The sequence below is a fragment of the Triticum urartu genome, chromosome 1A, assembly GCF_056163025.1.
Source record: "Triticum urartu cultivar PI428250 chromosome 1A, HENAU_Tu73, whole genome shotgun sequence".
NCBI classification, from domain to species: domain Eukaryota; kingdom Viridiplantae; phylum Streptophyta; class Magnoliopsida; order Poales; family Poaceae; genus Triticum; species Triticum urartu.
In genome coordinates, this window is record NC_141873.1 from 64,221,757 (window position 1) to 64,233,768 (window position 12,012).

Sequence of the window (12,012 nt, forward strand, 5' to 3'; positions counted from 1 at the left end):
CAAAGCCACATGCAAGCATGCAGAAATACCGTGCCACATGCATGTGAGTGGGTTTTAAATCACATCAACATGTCTGCATGCAAGCATGCACCGGTAGCATACATGTAAGTGAGCTTTTAAGTCCCATTAACATGTCAAAAAGAAAAATATAATCCCATTATGCAGTAGGAGTTGGCTGATCTTTTTTCCTTACGTGGGATGATCTAAATGATGATGGGAGTTTATTTAGTTTGGCTACCACATTTGTCATGCAGTTATAGAGTTTTTTTTGTTCTATGAAATCGATAATTTTGCGCAGAGAGATATACCGCTGTTCCACGCCAACGCGCGGGGACTTATCTAGTAATATTTAGGAACGGAGGGAGTACTATATAAAGAGTTAGGTGTCGCACGGTGATAGTGTGAGGTTGGCCATGTAATCACTAAGCCTGCGTGTTTTCACTGCTCTTGCACGCCTTCGCTGTAAGAATGGAGAAAATTGTAATCTAGTAGTAGTAGTATAACTCCTTTCGTCGAAAGCGTGGGACATCCAACAGTCCTACCACCTCAGTAATAAAGACCAATGAGCCATCAAATCACATAGACCCAGCAGTAAGTTGGATGGACGAAGCAACCATCACTCTTGCGCCAGTGAGAGGTCACGTCCGCTCTGCCCGGGCATGAATGCGGCACCGATTCTTTGGAGCGGCACTGACCGTTTCGGGCCGGAAGCGCGCGCGGGCGATGGAGGGGCTTTGGGTGGGCCAGGCTGGTTAGGAGTGGGCGTGGCAGTTGTCTGCATGTCCCTACTGGACACGCCCGGAAACGAGAGGATGCACCGACTCTCGCGGCTAAAATCGTACACTACACAACATCTCTCTATAGGAGTAGGTCGATCTGTCGCTCTCTCTAACACACACATGGTGTTAAACACACACACACACGCACACGCACACGCACACACCTTGGCCCCGTTGCACCTTCTAATGTGACTTATTACACCTAGACGGAGGGAGTAGTAAGTATACGAGATATGGTGGCACACTGACTTAAGTCAAATACAAGTGCCCAAAATTTGTGTGCATGTTATAATAAGGATTCACTTAAAATAGTACGTGAGCGAACAGAGGGATCAATTGGACAGTGTTCCCGAGCAGTAGCGAGATGTGTGAGGTAAGATACACCGCTGGCGCTTTTAATTTTTCTTATTAATTTGTTTGTTTCACCCTCTGACTGGTGGGACCCAACGTACTACGTGGAGAGAGGTAAGGTGACTAAGGCTGCATTATTTCTGCACCACCGTGGATAGTCTTACCACCAAAGCCACATGACACTATTATGATTGAAATCCCAATGACTCCCACACACACACAAAAAAACACGGCATGCTTGTCACACGAATGCAGGAATGTATAAAAGGTTATTTCCCTCTCATTGAATATAAAGGGAGGGTTGTGTAGCTGGTTAGCCTGTTCGCTTACTCTCTCGCCCTCTCCCGTTGGAGCCTCAGCGCTTGTAGTTGCTCTCTTCACACTCTCTCGCCCTCTCCAGATCTAAACAAGACTTCGTTGGCCTCTCTCTCTCCCCTCACTACTGCTCAAACAGCCGGCAGGATCCATCCGCCGGGAAGGGAAGGAGGCTTAACGCTTTCGCCGTCGGCGAGGGGCTACCGGCGCAGCTGTTCACTTTCCACCCAGCGGCGGCGCGGGAGGGCCTCCGACCCCTTCTTCTTCGCCGCCGTCCTATCGCCCACCGAACCACGCCCCAAGAACCTTAAGGTATAATTTACTTACTCCACATGCATTGCTCTAGCTGCATGTATACCATGAATCTAGGACGTGGTTCAAAGAGGAAAGGAGTGGGGGAAAGTAGTGGGAAAAGTTGTATATAACATGAATCTAGGACATGGTTCAAAGAGGAAATGAAGGGGGAAAGTTGTATAGCATTAGTCTAGGACGTGGTTCAAAGAGGAAAGGAATGGGGTAAAGTAGTGGGGAAAGTTGAATCGCATAAATCTAGGACGTGGTTCAAAGAGGAAAGGAAGGGCGAAAGTACTAGTTCAAAAAGGAAAGGAAGGGACAAGGCTGTAGAGTTTGATCTGGACTAGATTTGCTGCGCTCACATAGGGAAAGGCATCTGAAAATAACAAAACTGGGACCAACACAAATATGCTCCTTGGTTGCTTGTTCTTTGTTGCAACAGACTATGCATGACCCCAGTACATCGGTAGATGCACATGGTGCTGGTGCGTCCACTGTCCCGTGCAACTCATTAGCTGTTGTTAATCTAAGGCCCTGTTCGGTTAAAAACTCCCTAGTCCCTACCTGCTGGGTTCCAGGGACTAAACATGGACTAGAGGTTATTAAATGACATGCTAAAAGACCATGTTACCCCAAGTAATGAACTAATAGAGACAAGGTGCGATGCGTGGCAGGGGCAACTGGTGGAAAAAGTCCCAAAAAGACTCCCTCGGGGTCTTCTTTCTTTAGTCCCAAATGCCCACTTTTAGTCCCTAAAAGTCCCTCCTCTTTGGTTTAGATGGGACTGACACGGAGTTTTTTTTAGTCCCTACACCAAAATGTCCCTGTAAACAAACACCCTCTAATAATGCCACTGGAAAATTGATGCAATGCCACAGTTAAAAGCAAATTACATGTTTAACGAATTTTATTGTTAATATAATCTCTATGTTAATATTAATCAATGCCACCATTTGAGAAATGCTACTGTCTTGCTTTCTTTCCCATTTAGATAAGGTAGATGCTTCTTTTTGTTGGCTTCTGTGTCATCCACCGTTATTGACCACTAATTATTTCCTTTGCACCTCTGTGTAAACAAGGTTATTTGCTTCACCTCATTGCCATTGTGACCTTTTGTTGAACTGCACAAAACACTTTTGTTTTAAGAGTGTTTTGTGCAGTTTAACCAAAATGTCACACCGACAACGTTGCTTGATTGCTTGATCTTAGTGGAACTTTACAAGAGGAGATCTTACTTCCTATCCCTTAAGGCGAATTTGGTTCAGATCTTCTTCTTGTGAGTTGTTTGAATTCCGCATCATGAGAGGTCAGTACTAGCCTTCTTTCACATGATTCTGCAGTGTGCACTCATATGTTGTGCCACTTGTACGATAATGTTGCTTGATTTTAGTGAACTGCACAAATGGAGACAAGACTTCCAATCTGTATGTGCACCGTAATATCCCATTGAGGTAAGATAAGGATATTTCACAACTGCTGGCCTGTATTTTTCCACTTTCAGCAGAAAATTAAGTTTAGTACTATACTTGTGCTCCCTAATTGACATGCCAAATCTTACTGTCGGTGTCAAAACCGGCGGATCTCGGGTAGGGGGTCCCGAACTGTGCGTCTAGGCTGGATGGTAACAGGAGGCAGGGGACACGAAGTTTTACCCAGGTTCGGGCCCTCTTGATGGAGGTAAAACCCTACATCCTGCTTGATTAATATTGATGATATGGGTAGTACAAGAGTAGATCTACCACGAGATCAGAGAGGCTAAACCCTAGAAGCTAGCCTATGGTATGATTGTATGTTGTCCTACGGACTAAAGCCCTTCGGTTTATATAGACACCGGAGAGGGTTAGGGTTACACAAGGTCGGTTACAAAGGAGGAGATATCCATATTCGTATTGCCTAGCTTGCCTTCCACGCCAAGTAGAGTCCCATCCGGACACGAGACGAAGTCTTCAATCTTGTATCTTCATAGTCTAACAGTCCGGCCAATGGAGATAGTCCGGCTGTCCGGAGACCCCTAATCCAGGACTCCCTCAGTAGCCCCTAAACCAGGCTTCAATGAGGATGAGTACGGCACGTAGTATTGTCTTCGGCATTGCAAGGCGGGTTCCTTCTCCGAATATATCACAGAAGAATTTGAATACGAGGATAGTGTCCGACCCTACAAAATAAGTTCCACATTCCACCGTAGAGAGAATAATATTTTCGCAGATCTAATTTGCTGGCTTGTTTTGGCAGCATGACGTTACGTCATGGCCCGGTGATTATTCGAACCGTTTCTTTTAACCAGCCCCGCACATAACGTGAGGCAGTTTTTCGACACGTCTTGTCAAAGCAGAGATCGTGTCCCCTTATTACGGTATTCTCATCAATACGGGCATGGGTAACCCAACTGCGCCATCAATTGCGGCGCTTGGGGGATAAGCGAGTTTTACCAGGAAAGTGGGGATGCTTAGTTTCGTCCGCCCATATAAAGGGATAAGGATTCACCTTTCTATCCATGCCTTCTTCCTCCTTTGCTCATCCGTTTCCGCACACTCGAGCTCTAGCGCCCAAGTCCTCACTTCCACCTCAACCTTCTCCAACCATGTCCGGAGAGGGAGGCAAGTGGATGGTCTCCTCCATCACGAAGGGAGACATCAAGAAACCAAGGAGAGCCGGATACCTGCCCCACGACATCGCGCACCAGCTCCCAGATGAGGGGCAGCTCATCCCCACCCCAAGCCCCACGAGAGGGTGGTATTCCTCACCCATTTCCTCCGCGGACTGGGATTCCCTCTCCACCCCTTCGTCCAGGGGCTCATGTTTTATTACGGCCTAGATTTCCACGATCTGGCCCCGAACTTCATCCTCAACATCTCGGCGTTTATCGTCATGTGCGAGGCCTTCCTCCGCATCAAGCCCCACTTCGGCTTATGGCTGAAGACCTTCAATGTCAAGCCGAAGGTGGTGGGCGGCCGCCAGGCGGAGTGCGGAGGCGCCATGGTGGGCAAGATACCCAACATAACATGGCTCGAGGGCTCCTTTGTGGAAACCATAAAGGGGTGGCAATCGGGGTGGTTCTATATCACCGAGCCGCGCGATCCTGCATGGGTAGCGGCCCTCGAGTTCCGATCTGGCTTCCCCATGCGGTTCACCTCCTGGAAAGAGAAGGGCCTGTCCTGGGGTAATTCGGAAGAGCTGACCGGACTCCAAACATGTATTCAAAACATGGTGGACAAGAAGCTCAAGCTTGTCAACATAGTCCAAGTTATGCTCATCCGCCGGATACTCCCGTGCCAACAACGGGAGTTCAACTTGTGGGACTTCAATCCGGCGCAGCACCGAACTCTGAACAGGCTCTTCGACATGACTCATGAAGACGCCTGGAGGGTGCTGTTCAAAAGTGCCGAGGTCCCTCCCCCTATTACTGAGGATCGCGGATTTAGCGCAAAGCGCCAAGCTAGTGCGGTAAGCTGCTTTACCTTTCACAGGATACTTATTTTTATATAGATTGACTCTATGCGGGATCTAAACTCCCGTACCTATGACAGGACTGGCAAAAGATGGCCGGACAGATCGACTGTCCGGCTCCTTTGCCCGAAGGCCCCGCAGACGCTCTTCTGGCGAAGATGTTGACTCCGTCCCCTTATAAAGTGTCGGAGAAGACCAAGAAGGCCAAGGGAGCTCGAAAGAGTTCCCGACGCCAGGCGTCGTCGGACTCACCGTCTGATGACTCTGCAGCGCACTCTTCCCCCGAAGACAAGGAAGAAGAAGAAGAAGAAGCTCCCCCACCAACTTGGGGAGACAGAAAAAGGAAGGCCGCCCCAACTGGGGGGGGGCGAAGGGTCCAAGAAGGGAAGGACTCTCCTTCCGTACAGCTCCACCGCCGCCGACGAAGGCGAAGACGAGTGGTTGCCCAGGGCCAAGCCCCCGGGGAGATCGTAAGTATTCGGATACCAAAGTAACCCGTAAGATTCCTTGGTCGCACTGCTTTCCCTAATTGCCGAACATTATTACGCAGGCCGCCACGAGCCAATATCGAGATATCATCGGACGGCTCCCTGGGCTCGTCGGACATGGATAGCGATCCAGTCCCGACCGCCACCTCCCCTCATCCTGCCGACGAACTCTTGGGGACATGCAGACAGGTGTTGTCTCAAGAGGCACCGGATCGAGGGGAGACAGTCCCGGAGGCGCCTCAAGGCGACCTTCCAGACTCCGGGAGCCGAGGGGACGGGGCCCCCAAGAGCTCCGAGTTCGGCCCTCAGCCGAACACCGCACCGGACCCTCCAGCGGTTCTGGGCTCGGGCAGGCGGCCTCCTTCTAAGAGGGTCAAAACGCCGGTGCCGTTGACCTCTGTCCATCCAGAGGCGCCGGACAACCTGCTGGAAGCGCTTCGCATCGTTTCCATCGACGAGGAGCACCGCACAATCATGAGTGCGGTGATCCAGAAGGTTCAGTCCGCCAAGAGTGGATTGACTGAAGCCTGTGCCAACCTTCTAACAAGCTTCGAGGTAAGTGTTTTAAAATGTAGTAGAAATATTACCGCATAGACAGTAGTCCCTGATGCTTTGTTCGGTGTTCTCAAAGAAAAGCCGAACAGAGGATCAAATAATATCGTAGGAGTCTAATATAAGTATGTCAATATGCATATGCAGACTTCGCTGCTGGCGTCCGCCGCACTAACTGCGGAGGTCGCCGTACTGAAGCAGGACCTCGAGGGGTCCAAGAAAGAACTCGGCCTTACCAAGAGGTAGCTCGAGGAGAACAAGGGTAAGTAATAACCCATCAATAGATATGTATGTATAAAAAAGGACACGATTGCAAAATGACAGGATCATTGTATGTTTGCCAGGGGCCACGACCGAGGTGGCGACCCTGAAGCAAGCACTGGCCAAGGCCGAAGATACAGCGGCCAAGGAGCGCACCAAGCGAGAGAAGCACAAGGCTCGGGTGGGCGAGGTGCAGCAATAGCTCCAGGCTCTTGTGGCGAAGCACGGGGCGTTGGAGCTGGACTCCAAGACGCGGGAGTCTGAGCTTGCCGCGGCCCTCGAGAGTGTAAAAAGTGCCAAGGCCGAAGCCCAAAAGGCCCTCCAAGAGATCGACGCGATGAAGAAGATAGCGGCGGGTAAGGCTTTCTATATGCAAAGCAAGCATGTAAAAGTAAATTACCGATTACTTACCCGGATCCGGAGCTCTTCAGGAGCATTCCCAGATTTGCCCCACAGTGTGTCCGATGCCGCACAATTTTACCAGGCCGAGGATGGAAGCTCGACGGAGAAGCTGTTCTGGTCTCAGTATGCTGAGGCCGAACATCCGGTGCCAATGAGCGACCAGCTGAAGCAGATGGTCGAGCTACATAAGGCGGCCAATCAGGCCATGAAGAGCTTTGTAGTCTGGTTGTGGCTTGGCGACGCCCTTCCGAACAGCTTCTTCGGCCTAGTGAGGTGGCTCGTGGATGCCTGCCCGTGGCTGGAGGTCGTCAAGCGATCTGTCTGCATTGAAGGTGCACGCCGGGCTTTCGCCCGTGTAAAAATGCAGTGGGTCAAGCTAGACGCCGTGAAGCTGATCAAGGAGGGGCCGCCGGAGGGCAAGGAGCACCGCCACCCCGAGATGTACTACGAGGGTGTTCTGCCGGGTGCCCGTCTTATCGCGGATGAGTGTTCAAAAGATGTAATATTTGAATGAGACTTGCTCGTTTTATCCGGTATGTATGAAAACTTGTTTCATATGCGCTATGTAACGCTTGTTGGAATTTAAAATATTACCTTCTGTTTGGCTGTTTATCCAATCTGAGAGATGGCTAGTCCTCGGCTTCTGCCCCCATGCCACGAGTGCTGGGATGTTCGGGATAAACCTGAACACTCTTGTTCCCATGTTTGGGTCCTCCGAGGGAGGTGCTCAGCACAACGAACAAGGCAACCGGACTAATAATGCTTTATCACTCTCACTTAGCCATAGAATTCTATAATTTTAAATTTCGGCGAAGCCCCTGGTATTCGGAAGGCCGAATTCGTGGCGCGATACACGCCTGTAAGCCGGACAGGGCCGGCCCCTCGCCCTAAGCGGCATAAGTCTTTAGGGACTCGAAAAACCTCGCCGAACAGTGACCAGTCTCTCGCGTTATCATGACAGTCAGTTTTAGCTTTATCTACTGAGGTGCTCAGCCCGGCAGAACCGGGGCACAATAGCAGTAGTTCTCCTAGCGCTACCTTAGCCGATAGAGCGAAACGTAAGGTACCAAAACATAGGAGCCGGGCAAACCCAACATTTGACCAAAGACATGATTCGGAGGTGATGCATATAATGCTATAAGTTCAGGGTGCCGCACTTGTGAAAGTGTTCGGACTTTTCACACCGCATTGTGGGGTACGTAAGCCCCTGGTGTATTGGTCGTACCAGAGTGTACGGTTGCAAGGTGTTATTAATGAACACACACACACACATATATATACATATATAAATATAAATAACAAGAATGCAATAATAGTCGTAATGTCATGCATTATTTATTGAAAAATTGCGTTAAAGCGGAGTGATACAGATAGTGCGATAAGCAAAGAGTAGGACTATGTCCCTTCCAAGGGTGAGTTGAGGAATGATATGAAATCTGTAATCAACCTGGGAATTCCATTGTATAACGTAGCTGTCTGCCTCCTTGGTTGCTGCATCATGTGTTCGGCAATAGTGCTGCCGGACAGTGTTTCCGGAGATTAAGGTCCTGAAAGAAAAAGAAAAATAACCAAACGGGAGGCCCCTAGTGCAGTTTAGGCCGTGTTTTGGGGCTTGCCGCAGTTGTGCCCCCTCCCCACCTGAGCCCATGGTATTTTTAATGCGTAATTATGTACGCGCGGCACGAATATCGCCGTTGGGCTGGGGTTGGGGTGGCCGTCGTATTGCTATGCGAGCTCAGATCACGCCAGGCGGTCTATTTGCCGATTGCCCAGAGCGCGCTTGAAGGTGCCCGGGCTTTGAAATGCTGAACTGGTTGATTTCCTTGTGAGGCTGCTTTGCGCTTCTACTGCGAGGGCCGCGGTGTGCTCCTCTGTCCGGAGGGAGCGCTCTGTGTTTCCATTGACTGTAATTACTCCGCGAGGTCCTGGCATCTTGAGCTTGAGGTATGCATAATGCGGTACCGCATTGAATCTAGCAAATGCGGTTCGCCCGAGCAGCGCGTGATAACCACTGCGGAATGGGACTATATCAAAGATTAACTCTTTGCTTCGGAAGTTATCCGGGGATCCGAAGACCACTTCCAGTGTGATTGAGCCTGTGCAATGGGCCTCTACACCTGGAATGACGCCCTTAAAGGTCGTTTTTGTGGGTTTGATCCTTGAGGGGTCTATACCCATTTTGCGCACTGTGTCCTGATAAAGCAGGTTCAGGCTGCTACCGCCGTCCATAAGGACTCGAGTGAGGTGAAATCCGTCGATGATTGGGTCTAGGACCAGTGCGGCGAATCCACCATGACGGATACTAGTGGGGTGGTCCCTGCGATCGAAGGTGATCAGACAGGAGGACCAAGGGTCGAACTTTGGGGCGACTGGTTCCAATGCATATACGTCCCTGAGCGCACGCTTCCGCTCCCTCTTGGGGATGTGGGTTGCGTATATCATGTTCACCGTCTGCACTTGCGGGGGAAACCTCTTCTGTCCTCCAGTGTGCGGCTGCCGGGGCTCCTCCTCATCATCACTATGCGGCCCCTTGTCCTTGTTTTCAGCAATTAACTTGCCGGCCTGCTTGAACACCCAACAATCCCTGTTGGTGTGATTGGCTGGCTTATCTGGGGTGCCGTGTATTTGACACGACCGATCGAGTATACGGTCCAAGCTGGACGGACACGGCGTACTTTGTTTGAATGGCTTTTTCCGCTGACCTGGTTTAGAGCCTTTGAATCCGGCATTGACTGCCGTATCCTCAGTATTTTCACTGTTAATGCGGCGCTTATGCTTGTTGCGACGTGACCTGCTATTGCCGTCCTTGGTATCAGAGGTACCATGGTTCTTTGATATGTTATTACTACGAGCCAGCCAGCTGTCTTCTCCCGCACAAAAGCGGGTCATGAGCGTCGTGAGGGCTGCCATAGATTTTGGCTTTTCCTGACCAAGGTGCCGGGCTAGCCACTTGTCTCAGATGTTGTGCTTGAAAGCTGCTAAGGCCTCCGCATCTAGACAGTTGACGATTTGATTTTTCTTTGTAAGGAACCGGGTCCAATATTGCCTGGCCGACTCTTCTGGCTGCTGAATTATGTGGCTCAAGTCATCGGCGTCTGGTGGTCGCACATAAGTGCCCTGAAAGTTGTCGAGGAATGTGGCTTCCAGATCTTCCCAACAACTAATGGAGTCCGCTGGCAAGCTATTAAGCCAATGACGCGCTGGTCCTTTGAGCTTTAGTGGGAGGTATTTGATGGCGTGTAAGTCATCGCCGCGGGCCATGTGGATGTGGAGGAGGAAATCCTCAATCCATACTGCGAGATCTGTTGTGCCGTCGTATGATTCAATATTCACAGGTTTGAAACCTTCTAGGAATTGATGTTCCATTATTTCGTCTGTGAAGCATAAGGGGTGTGCGCTGCCTTTGTATTGGGCTATATCGCGACGCAGCTCAAATGGGTCTTGCCCGCTGTGTTCGGCCCGGCCGGATTTGCTTTTACTATATATCCGGCATGACGTGTGTCGTCTCGCAGAGTGGTGCGCCCTCGTGATCCGTAGATTGATCTTGAATGCTTTTCCTTGTCCCCCAACATGTCTCGTAGGTCTGGCGTATCTCCCCATGCCTTTTTATTTGAATGGCGTTGGGGTGGAGGATGAGCTTTTCACTGGAATGTCTCTCTATCATGGCCACGAGGTGGCCGATCACCCGTATCATACGCTTCTTCCTCCAGTCGGGGTAGTAACCTGCGCCTTGGGTAACTCTTGGAGGGGCGCTCGAGTTTATATTCCTCGGCCGCGAGGACTTCAGTCCATTTGTCAGCTAGCAGATCTTGATCAGCTTGAAGCTGCTGCTACTTTTTCTTCAGGCTATTTGTCGTGGCCATAAGCCGGCGCTTGAAGCGCTCTTGTTCAACAGGATCCTCTGGTACGGCAAATTCATCGTCGACAAGGCTTGCCTCGTCTTCGGAGGGGGGCATGTGATCATCCTCCTCCTCTCCGTCTGCCGCTCTCTCAGGAGAGCTGGCTCCTTCATCCTCCTGCTCTAAATCTTGCTGGAGGGGATTGTTGTTGTCTTCAACACTATCCGGAGTGTTATTATCTCCTGTGCCGGTATCACCACTTTTACTTTGGCGGGACTTAGAGCGGCGCCGCTGACGTCGGCGCTTGGGTTGCTTCTTGGAGGGGTCATCCTTCGCTATCTTGTCGCCATTGCTTTCGTTGGGTGTATCAACCATGTATATGTCATATGACGAGGTGGCTTTCCAGTGCCCTACAGGTGCTGATTCATGTTCGTCTCCTACATCGTCGTCCATACCGTCGATGTCTTCGGAGTCGAAGTCGAGCATGTCAGTTAAATCATCGAAAGTGGCTATGAAGTGGGTGGTGGGTGGGCGTCGAATTTCTTCGTCGTCCGCATCCCAATCCCGTTGGCCATAATTCGGCCAGGGCTCTCTTGACAAAGAGAGAGACCTTAGTGAATTCAGGATGTCGCCAAAGGGCGAGTGCTGAAAGATATCCGCGGCGGTGAATTCCATGACCGGCGCTCAATCGGATTTGATTGGCAGGGGCGTGGATGGTTCGGAGTCAGAAAAAGAGTCCGGTACCTTGGATTCACGGGCTGCGTAGAGGATTATGCTGGTGTTTGGCTCGATCGCCGTTGAGACTTCAGCCCCTGAGGCGCTGTCTAACCACCCGTCCTCGATTGGCACAGTTGGCTCCGAGCTAAGGGTCGGAGCTGATGCGGGCGCGGCCTCTGGGGTACTGTTCGGCGGTAGAGATAGGTCATACCCATCGCGACAGTACGGCATGCCCGACTGTGGCTCGAATTCATCGAAGATCAAGTCTCCGCGGATGTCGGCCGTGTAGTTCAAACTTCCAAATCTGACCTGATGGCCAGGGGCGTAGCTTTCAATCTGCTCCAGATGGCCAAGCGAATTAGCCCGCAGTGCAAAGCCGCCGAATACGAATATCTGTCCGGGGAGAAAAGTCTCACCCTGGACCGCATCGCTATCGATGATAGTAGGAGCCATCAAGCCAAACGGCGACGACACAGAGGAACTCTCAATGAAAGCACCAATGTCGGTGTCAAAACCGGCGGATCTCGGGTAGGGGGTCCCGAACTGCGCGTCTAGGCCGGATGGTAA